At 36.3% G+C, this 10,742-nt stretch overlaps 1 pseudogene; it reads left to right on the top strand.

Annotated features, from left to right (window-relative positions):
* The first annotated feature begins 1,435 nt into the window (after nt 1-1,435).
* Nucleotides 1,436-2,711, top strand: LOC102729292 (small ribosomal subunit protein uS13 pseudogene; annotated as a pseudogene).
* The last annotated feature ends 8,031 nt before the right edge of the window (nt 2,712-10,742 follow it).

The raw sequence follows: 10,742 nt of genomic DNA on the forward strand, positions 1-10,742 counted from the left end.
AAAAGTGAGGATTCCTCTACACACAAAGGCCCTCCGGAAAACTGCTTGCTTTATGAACTATCACATGGTGTCTGCCCCTACTTTAGGTCTATCTGATTGTATTGTCCTAAGAAAAGAAAGAATCCATAGAGAAAGCAATTGTCAAAGACGTTCAAAGCAGGATTAAAAAATTCTTCTCCCAGGGTGCCTGGCTGGCTCAGTTGGTAGAACATATACTCTTGATCGTGGGGTTGTTAGTTCAAGCCCCATGTTGGGTGGAGAGATTTAAAAAAATTTTTTTAATATATATAAATATATACATATATATATAACATTTAACATTTTAAAAAACAAATAAATAAAATAAAGTCCTTCTCCCTCCAAATCATAGCATTTTGTTTAAGAGTCCATGTTTGAGAACCAAACTTCCTGGATTCAATTTTTGTGCTTTAGCCATTTAATAGTGGTGTCATCTTGGGCAAATTATTTACCTTATTTAATCATTTTCTGATTCAGTATATTCATTAATAAATGGGAATAACAACAGCACCTACCCTATAAGGTTGCTATAAGGATTAAGTAAGACAACATTTTTAAGGACTTGGTGTAATATATGAAAGATGGATAACATTATCATATTACTCTAAACACTGAAACCCTTCTCTCTATACCCTAGAATAGGCAGGGGTTTTTTTGTTTGTTGGTTTGGTTTTGGTTGTTTTACATTTCTTTTTAAATTTTTTAAAGTTTTAATTCAAATTCCAGTTAGTAATTACACATACAGTGTAATATTAGTTTCCAGTGTACAATATAGTGACTCAACACTTCCATACATCACCCCATGCTCATCACGACAAGTGCACTCCTTAATGCCCATGACCTATTTAACCCATTCCCCCACCCACCTCCCTTCTGGTAACCATCAGTTTGTTCTCTATAGTTAATGGTTTTTATTACATTTTAGAGACCCAATCCTGAAAATCAGAAGGGATATTGGCCAAAAATTTTTGAAATTTATCACTGACTTCACCGAACTGTAAAAAAAAAAAAAAAAGCACAGTTACTTTTAGTAAAATATTCTGTTATATTAGTGCATTTCACAAATACAAAAATTTTACAGGGTTGAAAATAAAACATAATTTATATTCCTGAGTTCTGTTTAGTACTCAAATGGGTCCAGGAGAGTTAGGATTTAGATGAAAGGAGACATATGGACTTTTATAATGGTGGTGACAAAGATGTGGGGATGGTTCACATATGCATAATGTACACCATACCCTCTTCTGAGAGTTTAACATATTCACTCAACTGGTCCTCCGAACAACATTCTAAATGGACACTACTGTGATGTCCACTTTTGTGAATGGAAAAGCTAACACAATGAGAGGTTTAGTAGGTTACCCAAGTTGGCGGGGTAGTAAGTGGCAGAAAAGTCACTATATCAAAAAGTCTGAGACCTATGGTTCTGGGAACACAACATTTTTTTTAATTACTTTTATTATAGTAATAATAACTTGCTTGAATGAAACAATGAGATTAATAAAATGTTCTTTATGTCAACCACTGTAACAGGTAACACTTAATGCTCACTATGCACAAAGAGCTGTTCTAAATTCTTTACATATATTAACTCTCTTAACACTCACATCAACACTATGAAATGGATTACTGTTCTTTAACCCAATTTGTTGACAAGGAAATCAAGGCACAAGAGAGCTGAGTGATTTACCCAAGGTGTACACATGGCAGGTGAGGAAAGGGATCAGGTCACACCAGGCAGTCTGCATCCAAGAGACATACTGCCTCTTACTATAAGGAAAATGGTCTCAAGTCTCTCCACTTTGATGTCCAAACTCAAACAAGACAGAAGTTCTCCCCATCCCTGCACATGTAGAGCCTGGACACGCCTAAGATGACAGAACCAATTTAAAAAAAGAATGTCAGAAAAAACTGGAGAAACAGAGCACTGCCCAAGAGTAAGAGGCAAATGCAAACTAGAATGAGTACAGCTCCTCCTTTACTTATGATGGGGTTATATCCTGATAAACTCATCACAAAATAAAAATATCATAAATCAAAAATGCATTTAATACACCTAGCCTACTGAACATCACAGCTTAGCCTAGCCTACCTGAAATGTGCTCAGAACCCTTACATTAGCTACAGTTGGGCCAATCACCTAACGCAAAAACCTATTTTAAAAAGACTGTTGGGCTCTTCCACAGGAGGTCTACACGCTGTCGCTGGGGCCGCCGCCATGTCTCTAGTGATCCCTGAGAAGTTCCAGCACATTTTGCAAGTACTCAACACCAATATTGATGGGCGGCAGGAAATAGCCTTTGCCATCACTGCAATTAGGGTGTGGGGTGAAGATATGCTCACATGGTGTTGAGGAAAGCAGACATCGATCTCACCCAGAGGGCCAAGAGCTCACTGAGGATGAGGCAGAACGTGTGATCACCATTACGTAGAATCCTCGCCACTATAAGATCCCAGACTGGTTTTTGAACAGACAGAAGGATGTGAAGGATGGAAAGTACAGCCAGGTCCTGGCCAAAGGTCTAGACAACAAACTTCGTGAAGAAATGGAGTGACTGAAGATTAGGGCCCACAGAGGGCTGCACCACTTCTGGGGACTTGGTGTCCAACGCCTGCACACCAAGACCACAGGGTGCCGTGGCCACATCGTGGGTATGTCTAAGAAGAAATAAATCTGTAGGCTTTGTCTGTTAATAAATAGTTTATACACCTAAAAAAATTCTTTTTAAATAAAATAAAATAAAATAGAGTGTTGGGGCACCTGGGTGGCTCAGTCAGGTAAGCATCTGCCTTTGGCTCAGGTCATGATCCCCAGGTCCTAGGATTGAGTCCCCCATTGGGCTCCCTGCTCAGCAGGGAGTCTGCTTCTCCCTCTCCCCGTACTTGTACTCTCTCTCTCTCAAATAAACAAATAACATCTTTTATTTATTTATTTATTTATTTTTTAAATTTTATTTATTTATTTATTTGACAGAGAAAGAGAGACAATGAGAGCAGGAACACAAGCAGGGGGAGTGGGAGAGGGAGAAGCAGGCTTCCTGCCGAGCAAGGAGCCTGATGTGGGGGCTCGATCCCAGGACCCTGGGATCATGACCTGAGCCGAAGGCAGACACTTAACTGATTGAGCCACCCAGGCATCCAAATAAAATCTTTTAAAAAATAAAATAAAATGGAGTGTTGAATACCTCATGCTATTTATTGAATACTGTAGTAAAAGTGGAAAACAGAATGGCTGTACAGGTACAGAATGGTTGTCAGTGTACCGGTTTTTTACCCTCGTGATCACATGGCTGGCCAGGAGCTGCTGCTGCCGCTCCCCAACAGCACCAGAGAGGATTACACCGCATATCGCTAGCCCAGGAAAAGATCCAAACTCAAAATTTGAAGTACAGTTTCTACTGAATGTGTATCGCTTGCATACCATCATAAAGTCAAAAAATCCTAAGTCGAATCATGGTAAATTGGAAATCATCTGTAATTTTGATTAGCTTCATCAAAAAGCAGATCATCTATGTGCTCTGGTAAGCGCTGTGAATTGTGCGAGACTGTTGAATCTCAGATCTGTATCTCTGAAACAAATAATGCAATATATGTTAAGAAAAAAAAAAGAAGAAGATAGCAGGAGGGGAAGAATGAAGGGAGGGAATCGGAGGGGGAGACAAACCATGAGAGACGATGGACTCTGAAAAACAAACTGAGGGTTCTAGAGGGGAGGGGGGTGGGAGGATGGGTTAGCCTGGTGATGGGTATTAAAGAGGGCACGTTCTGCATGCAGCACGGGGTGTTATGCACAAACAATGAATCATGGAACACTACATTTAAAACTAATGATGTAATGTATGGTGATTAACATAACAATAAAAAAATTTTTTTAAAAAAAGCAGATCATCTTTGCCCCAAGTAGGTAGAGGATAAGGCCAAGGGTCTTGCCATTCACCTAGAAAGACAAAGTGGCCCTTCCTGAAATTGCTGGTATGAGGCTTAGAGGTAGGATCACTTAAAACTTATGTAATGCTGTTTCTTCTATCTTCACACATGTATTATTTAGATTTGCAAAACAAGAACCTAATAATTATCAGCTCCAAACAAATAATTAATTTTGGGTACTTAAGCTCCTGGGAATCACATGAATAGGGTATCCCTAAAAAGCCCAACCACTGGAAAATGTTTTCATGACTTCCATTTCTGAAACACAGGCTGGCTGGATTTCTGAGCCATCACTCCAGCTGAAAACAACTGTAAATGCTGAGTACAGCTTACATGCTTTCATCTCATCTTAAAGGCCTTGACGAGAAGAGGAGATGGTAAGCAATTCCAAGGCCTAAATTTAGGTGAAGATAGGAACCAAGAGGGAAAACAAGCAAGGAAGCTACTTTTGCCCTAAGAGTATTTGCTGAACCTGGAGAACTTGTGATTTTGTCCTCATTGCCTTCAGGGATGTTTATGATCCTGGATGGAGAGTTAAAGCATATGTGCTCACAGATCCTTTTTCTTCCTCTCAAACCCACAGGGAGACTGCTGTTCCTATTCCTACTCATAGTTTCTTTGTGGGCACATGTCTAGTTTTGGACAATGGAACTTCTGTACACCACTTCCAGTCCTGGCCCTTAAGGTAATCTGTAAGATCCTCAGCTTCCTTATCTAAAAGTGAAAGATTTCTTGAGAGACTGTGAAGGAGATAAACCCAGGAGAGCCATCTGACTTATATCTGACTGTGACATGAACTTATAGTACATTTTTATTTTTTGTAAGCCACCAGGATTTTGGCTATAGTAGCTTGTGGTCATTATGCTGAGAAATTCAGGAAACTAAGAAGAAACCCTAACCCCTATAAATGTAAAAACAATGTCAACCCACTCTACTGGCCCAAACCTAGGAAACACTCATAAAGAACAGCATCTCAGTTGAAAGAAAAGGAGAGCAGTGAGAATGAATCTGAAAAACTAGAAACACAAATAAGTGCACACATGGATCACTAGATTATATTCATATTTCCTGGATTGTGAAAACATCTTAAATTAAGAATTTAGTTTAAACTTATCTCAGATTGTAGTATTCCCTGGAGTCTGGCAAATGCAAACATAAATCCTTTCTGTAAGAATTCATCTTCACCTTAGGCATCAAGGAATTTCCACAAATAATTTTATTTTTTTTAAATATTTTATTTATTTATTTATTTGGGAGAGAGAAAGAGAGAGAGAGGGAGAAACAGCATGAGAAGGGAGAGGGTCAGAGGGAGAAGCAGGCTCCCCATTGAGCCAGAAGCCCAATGTGGGACTCAATCCCAGGACTCCGGGATCATGACCTGAGTGGAAGGCAGTCGCTTAACCAACTGAGCCACCCAGGTGCCCCTCCACAAATAATTTTAAAGGGAAGATGTATAGATCACAACCCAAAATCACTGGAAACAGGAAGAAACAGGGGAGAATGAGCAAAAACAGCAGAAATAACAGCAGAAACAGGCATGAAAAAGATTATATACTGAAATTATCAGAAATATAATTCTATAATTACTGTGCTGAAAACATAAATGACTCATGTGAAAGCATCTGCAGAAATCAGAAAACTATGAAGAAAGACCAGCAGATTTGTAAAGGGTGCGAACAGAACTTCTAGAGTTAGAAAATGTAATAATGAATTTCATGAACATAAGATGTACTTATTTGTTTCATTATTACATCCTTATTTGAAAACTTTCTTACAAACTATGGCAATACTGACTCAAAGGAACATAGTTATTGAAATGAAAACTCATTCAGATCCTGAAACGAATGAACGAATGAATGAACGAAAGAAAGCAAGCAAGAAAGAAAGGGACTAAGAAAGAAACTATACTAAGAAGAATAAGAAGGTGGAAGGGGGGAGGAAGAGGAAAATTCATTGGGAAATTTTAATAGCAAATGAGACAGAGCTAAAGGGAGAATTAGTGAAATGTAAAATAGGTCAGAAGAAATTATCTAGAAAGCTGCACACTAAGAAAAACAAATTTAATATTTTTTGAAAATATTTTTAAAACATGGGGAAGTACTTTCAGGATTGTCGGATAAGGATCTCTGAAAATCAGGTCCTCCATAAAATAAAATATTGTCCAAAGCAACTTTTTCAGTATTCTGGAATTTAGCCACTGGCTTGCAACAATCCATGGGACATTTACTCAAGGCTGAATCACAGTAACAGTAGTGAGACTTGTGATGTTTAAACTTTCTCTAGTCTCATCTGCATTCGGCAGCTCTGTAGTAGCCATGAAAACCAAGAGCCTCACAACTGTCATAGCTGTGAACCAGAAAAGTTAAACCTAGGTTAATTGAGATTAACCACACTTAGGAATAGAAAGAAAAGAAAATAAACAAAATGAACAGAGCTTCAGAGACCTGTGGGAAACCATTAAGTATATCAACATACATTTGATACCAGAAGGAGAGAAAAGAGATAAGGGGGAAGAAAAAATATTTGAAAAATAATGATTGACAAGTTCACACATTTGATCAGAAATCATAGAGCCAAAGAACAGTGGGCAACATATTCAAAGCACTGAAGGAAATAGACTGTCAACCCACAATTTTATATCCAACAAAACTAACCTTCAAAATAAATGAAAAATTAAGACATTCCCAGATAAATAGAAACAGAGAATCTATCACTAGTAGATACACCCTACAAGAGACACTAATAATAATTTTTCAGGCTGAAATAAAAGGACAATAAATAATTACTCAAATCCATATAAAAAAATAAAAAGCATCAATAAAAGTAACTACATTTAGAAATATAAAAGACATTATAAGTACTATAATTTGTAACTCTTTTCTTCTCCTATCTGATTTAAAAGACAATTGCATAAAATAATAACTATAAAACTGTTCTGAAGGGCTTATAATGAATAAAGAGGTACTTTCTATGATAATAATAGCACAAAGGAGCAGTGAGGAAACAGAACTGTACTGAGTCAAAGTTTTCATATTAAGGTGGTACTAATATGAACTAGGTTGTTTTAAGTTAAGATGTTCATTGTAATTTCCAGCACAGATTGATAGAATGTAAAAGATACACCATGAAAATAGTAAATAAAGGAAAATTGGAGTGGCTATCCTAATATTAAACAAAATTTAGACTTAGTAACAAAAATTGTTACTGGAGACAAAGATGGGCTTTCATAATGATAAAAGATTCAATTCATCAAGAAAATATAGCAATTATAAACATATAAGCACGTAACACTAGAGCCCCAAAATGAATGAAACAAAAACTGACAGATAAAAATAAACAATTCACTATCATTAATTGGAGACTTCAATAGCCCACTTTCCTTACTAGATAGAAGAACAAGGTAGGTCAACAAGGAAACAGAAGATCTGAACAACACTATAAACCAAATAGATCTAACAGACACAGAATACTCCATTCAACAACAGCAGAATACACATTTGTTTCAGGGATGTATGGAACATTCTTCACCTTAGACCATATGTTAGGCCATAAAACAAGCCTCAGTAAGTTTATAAGAGTTTAAACCATACAAAGTATATTCTCTGGCCACAGTGGAATGAAATTAGGAATCTGTAAGAGAAGCAAATTTGGGGAATTTTCCAAAAAATGTGTAAATTCAACATCACAATACTAAATAACCAATGGGCCCAACAACAAATCACAAGGAAAACTAGAAAATACTGTTAAATAAATAAACACAAAATTACAGTGCACCAAAAATCATGAGATGCAGTTGAAGCTGTGCTTAGAGGGAAATTATTAGCTATAAACATCTATATTTTAAAAATGAAGAAAAAGCTCAAATTAATAAGCTAACCTTCCATCTTAAGAAACTAGGAAAGAATAAATTAAACAAAATGTAAGCAGAAGGAAGGAAGAAATAAAAATTAGAGTGGAAACAAATGAAATAGAGAATAGAAAAATAAAAGAGAAAATCAATAAAACCAGAAGGTGATTTGAAAAGATCAACAAAACTGACACACCTTTAGCTGGACTGATAAAAAAAAGGCACAATACTCAATTTACTAAAATCAAGAATGAAAGCAGGGACATCACTACTGAACTTACAGAAAAAAAGAATTTCCCCACAAGATGTTAGAGCAGTTAAATGGCAACAAATTAGATAGTCTAAGTGAGACAGATGAATTCCCAGAAAGACATGACCTACTAAAAAATAGATTCAAGCTGTTAAGCGTCTGCCTTCAGCTCAGGTCATGATCCCAGGGTCCTGGGATCGAGCCCCACATCAGGCTCCCTGCTCAGCAGGATGCCTGCTTCTCCCTCTCCCACTCCCCCTGCTTGTGTTCCCTGTCTCTCTGTCAAATAAATAAACACAATCTTAAAAAAAAAAGTAGATTCAAGAAGTAAAGAAAATCTGAATAGACATATCACAAGCAAAAAGATTTAATTGGTAACAAACCCTCCCCACCACACACACACACATACACACACACACACACACACACACATGCCAAAGACTAAATGGGTTCACTGGTGAATACTACCAAGCAAAGAATTAACACCAATCCTTCATAAACTATTCCAAAAGATGGAACAGTACAGAACACTTCCCAACTCATTCATTCCATGAGGCCAGTATTATCCTTATAACAAAATCAGACAAATACATATCAAAAGAAAACTACAGATTAATATATCATTATGAATAGAGATGCAAAAATTCTCAACAAAATACTACCAAACTGAATTCAGAAAAACATAAAAGAGTATATAACAAGACCAAATGAGATTTATCTGAGGAATGCAAGGTTGGTTTACCATGAAAACCAATCAATGGAAAACACCATATTATGGAATAGAGGACAAAACCTACACAATCAAGTCAATAGACACACACACAATATACAAATCATTGGCTAACATCCAATACTCTTTCATAATGAAACATACAATAAACCAGAAATAAAAGGAAATTTCTTAACCTGATAAAAGTCATCTACAAAAACCACAGAGCTAATATAATTAATGGTGAAAGAATGCCTTCCCCCTAAGATCGTTAACAAGAAAAGGATGTCTACTTTTACCGCTTCTATGTAACATTTCACTTAAGATTCTAGAGAAACATTTATAAAAATAAATGGTTTAATATATCAGAAAATGTAACAATTTTAAATGTATATGTGTCTATTTATATAATCACAAAATATAGACAGGAAAATTTTACGTAACTATAAGGGCAAGTTAATATATCCACAATCAAAATGGAAAAAATTTTAACACATTTTCCCCAGTATCTGATAGAATACAGACAAAATGAAAAAAGGCTATAAAATACTGAATAGCACTCCCTACAAACCTGACCTAATGGAGCGATACGGAACACTGCACAAACACTGCAAACCACATTCTCTCAAATACATATCAATTATTTACATAAATTGCCATGAGTTGGCCCCCAAACTACTCTCAGATAATTTCAAAGTCATATAAATAAAGAAGATCATAATTCAGCTACCCTAGAGGTCAGTTAATAAAAAAATAACACGGGAATATTCCATGTTTGGAAATAAAGAAGTATCATTTCAACTATGAGTCATGGTCCAATTAATAAATCATAGTGGAAATAGATGACAAGGAAAGTAAAACTGTCTACTGAAAATGGAGAAGAAGGACTACACACTATAATAAAAAGAAAGAAGTAAAAGATGGCTTGAAATATAAAAAGGAGTTAGGAAAAGAAGGTACTAGGTGGGGGAAATTGGGAATATCTTTACAAACAATAGAAGCAAACATAAAATAACAGGAACCGTGAATTTTCAGAAAGCAAGGCAGAGTGGAAAAATTTACTCCTAATCTTGATTTTTAAAATTCAATAAAATAGGAATTTATGGATATGTCCTTAACATAAACACCACACACAGGTTTCAAACCAATAGTCTGAATTACTTACTATCAGAACAGAAAACAGCAAAAAAATTAAAACAAAATAAAGGAAAACAAGTTGATTAAACTGAAGGAAGAAAGATTTTTTAAGAAGTTGGACAGAAGGCAAACTAGAGAGACACAAAAGGGAAAATGAGATATTAGAGACCAGAATAGATACGTTTAAATGAAAAAAAAAGATCTTTTCCAATACCCCTAGGTATTGGAAAAGAGAAAGATGTACAAGTTTTATAGCATAAAGGGTGACTGGAACCCCAAAAAATCTGACAAAGACAGAGAGATGAAGTCTCCGATAGTCATCTGAAATGACCCACCGCATGTCCTCCACCGGAGACAGGGTTAAAGGTGTAGAGAGGCCATGGTGAGATCAATGGGGGAATCACCCTTGAAGACTGGGAAAAGTATGCAAAATTGCCAAATAAAATTTTTGGACAGACTCAGGGCAGGGGGGACCAAGGATAGAGTAAAATATTCAAAGAATTACTGGGTGAGTTTCAAAGTAACACAAAGTTTATTATAAGTGGACAATGTAAGTATTAACCATGCCCTGTAGGGACATGCCAAGAAATGCATGGGATTTGGGACTCTTAAGGAAAGACACAACCAAGATGAGGCAAGATAAAAGGGAGCCAGGCAGGATAACAATAGATCAAGTGTAGGCCTGCATTAGATTTTTGTTGATGGAAAAACACCTCCTATGTCAGATTAGCCAATTTTAAAAGGAGAAGATAGGTGAGGTTTGCTTTGATAGTTGATGTTTTAGTAGATCCATACCTTAATGACTCGTTTCTCTTACAATGGGAGACCCCACAAAACAAAGTCTGAAAGAGTAC

The sequence above is a fragment of the Leptonychotes weddellii genome, chromosome 5 (assembly GCF_054177405.1).
Source record: "Leptonychotes weddellii isolate Sample4059 chromosome 5, ASM5417740v2, whole genome shotgun sequence".
Classification (NCBI taxonomy): Eukaryota; Metazoa; Chordata; class Mammalia; order Carnivora; family Phocidae; genus Leptonychotes; species Leptonychotes weddellii.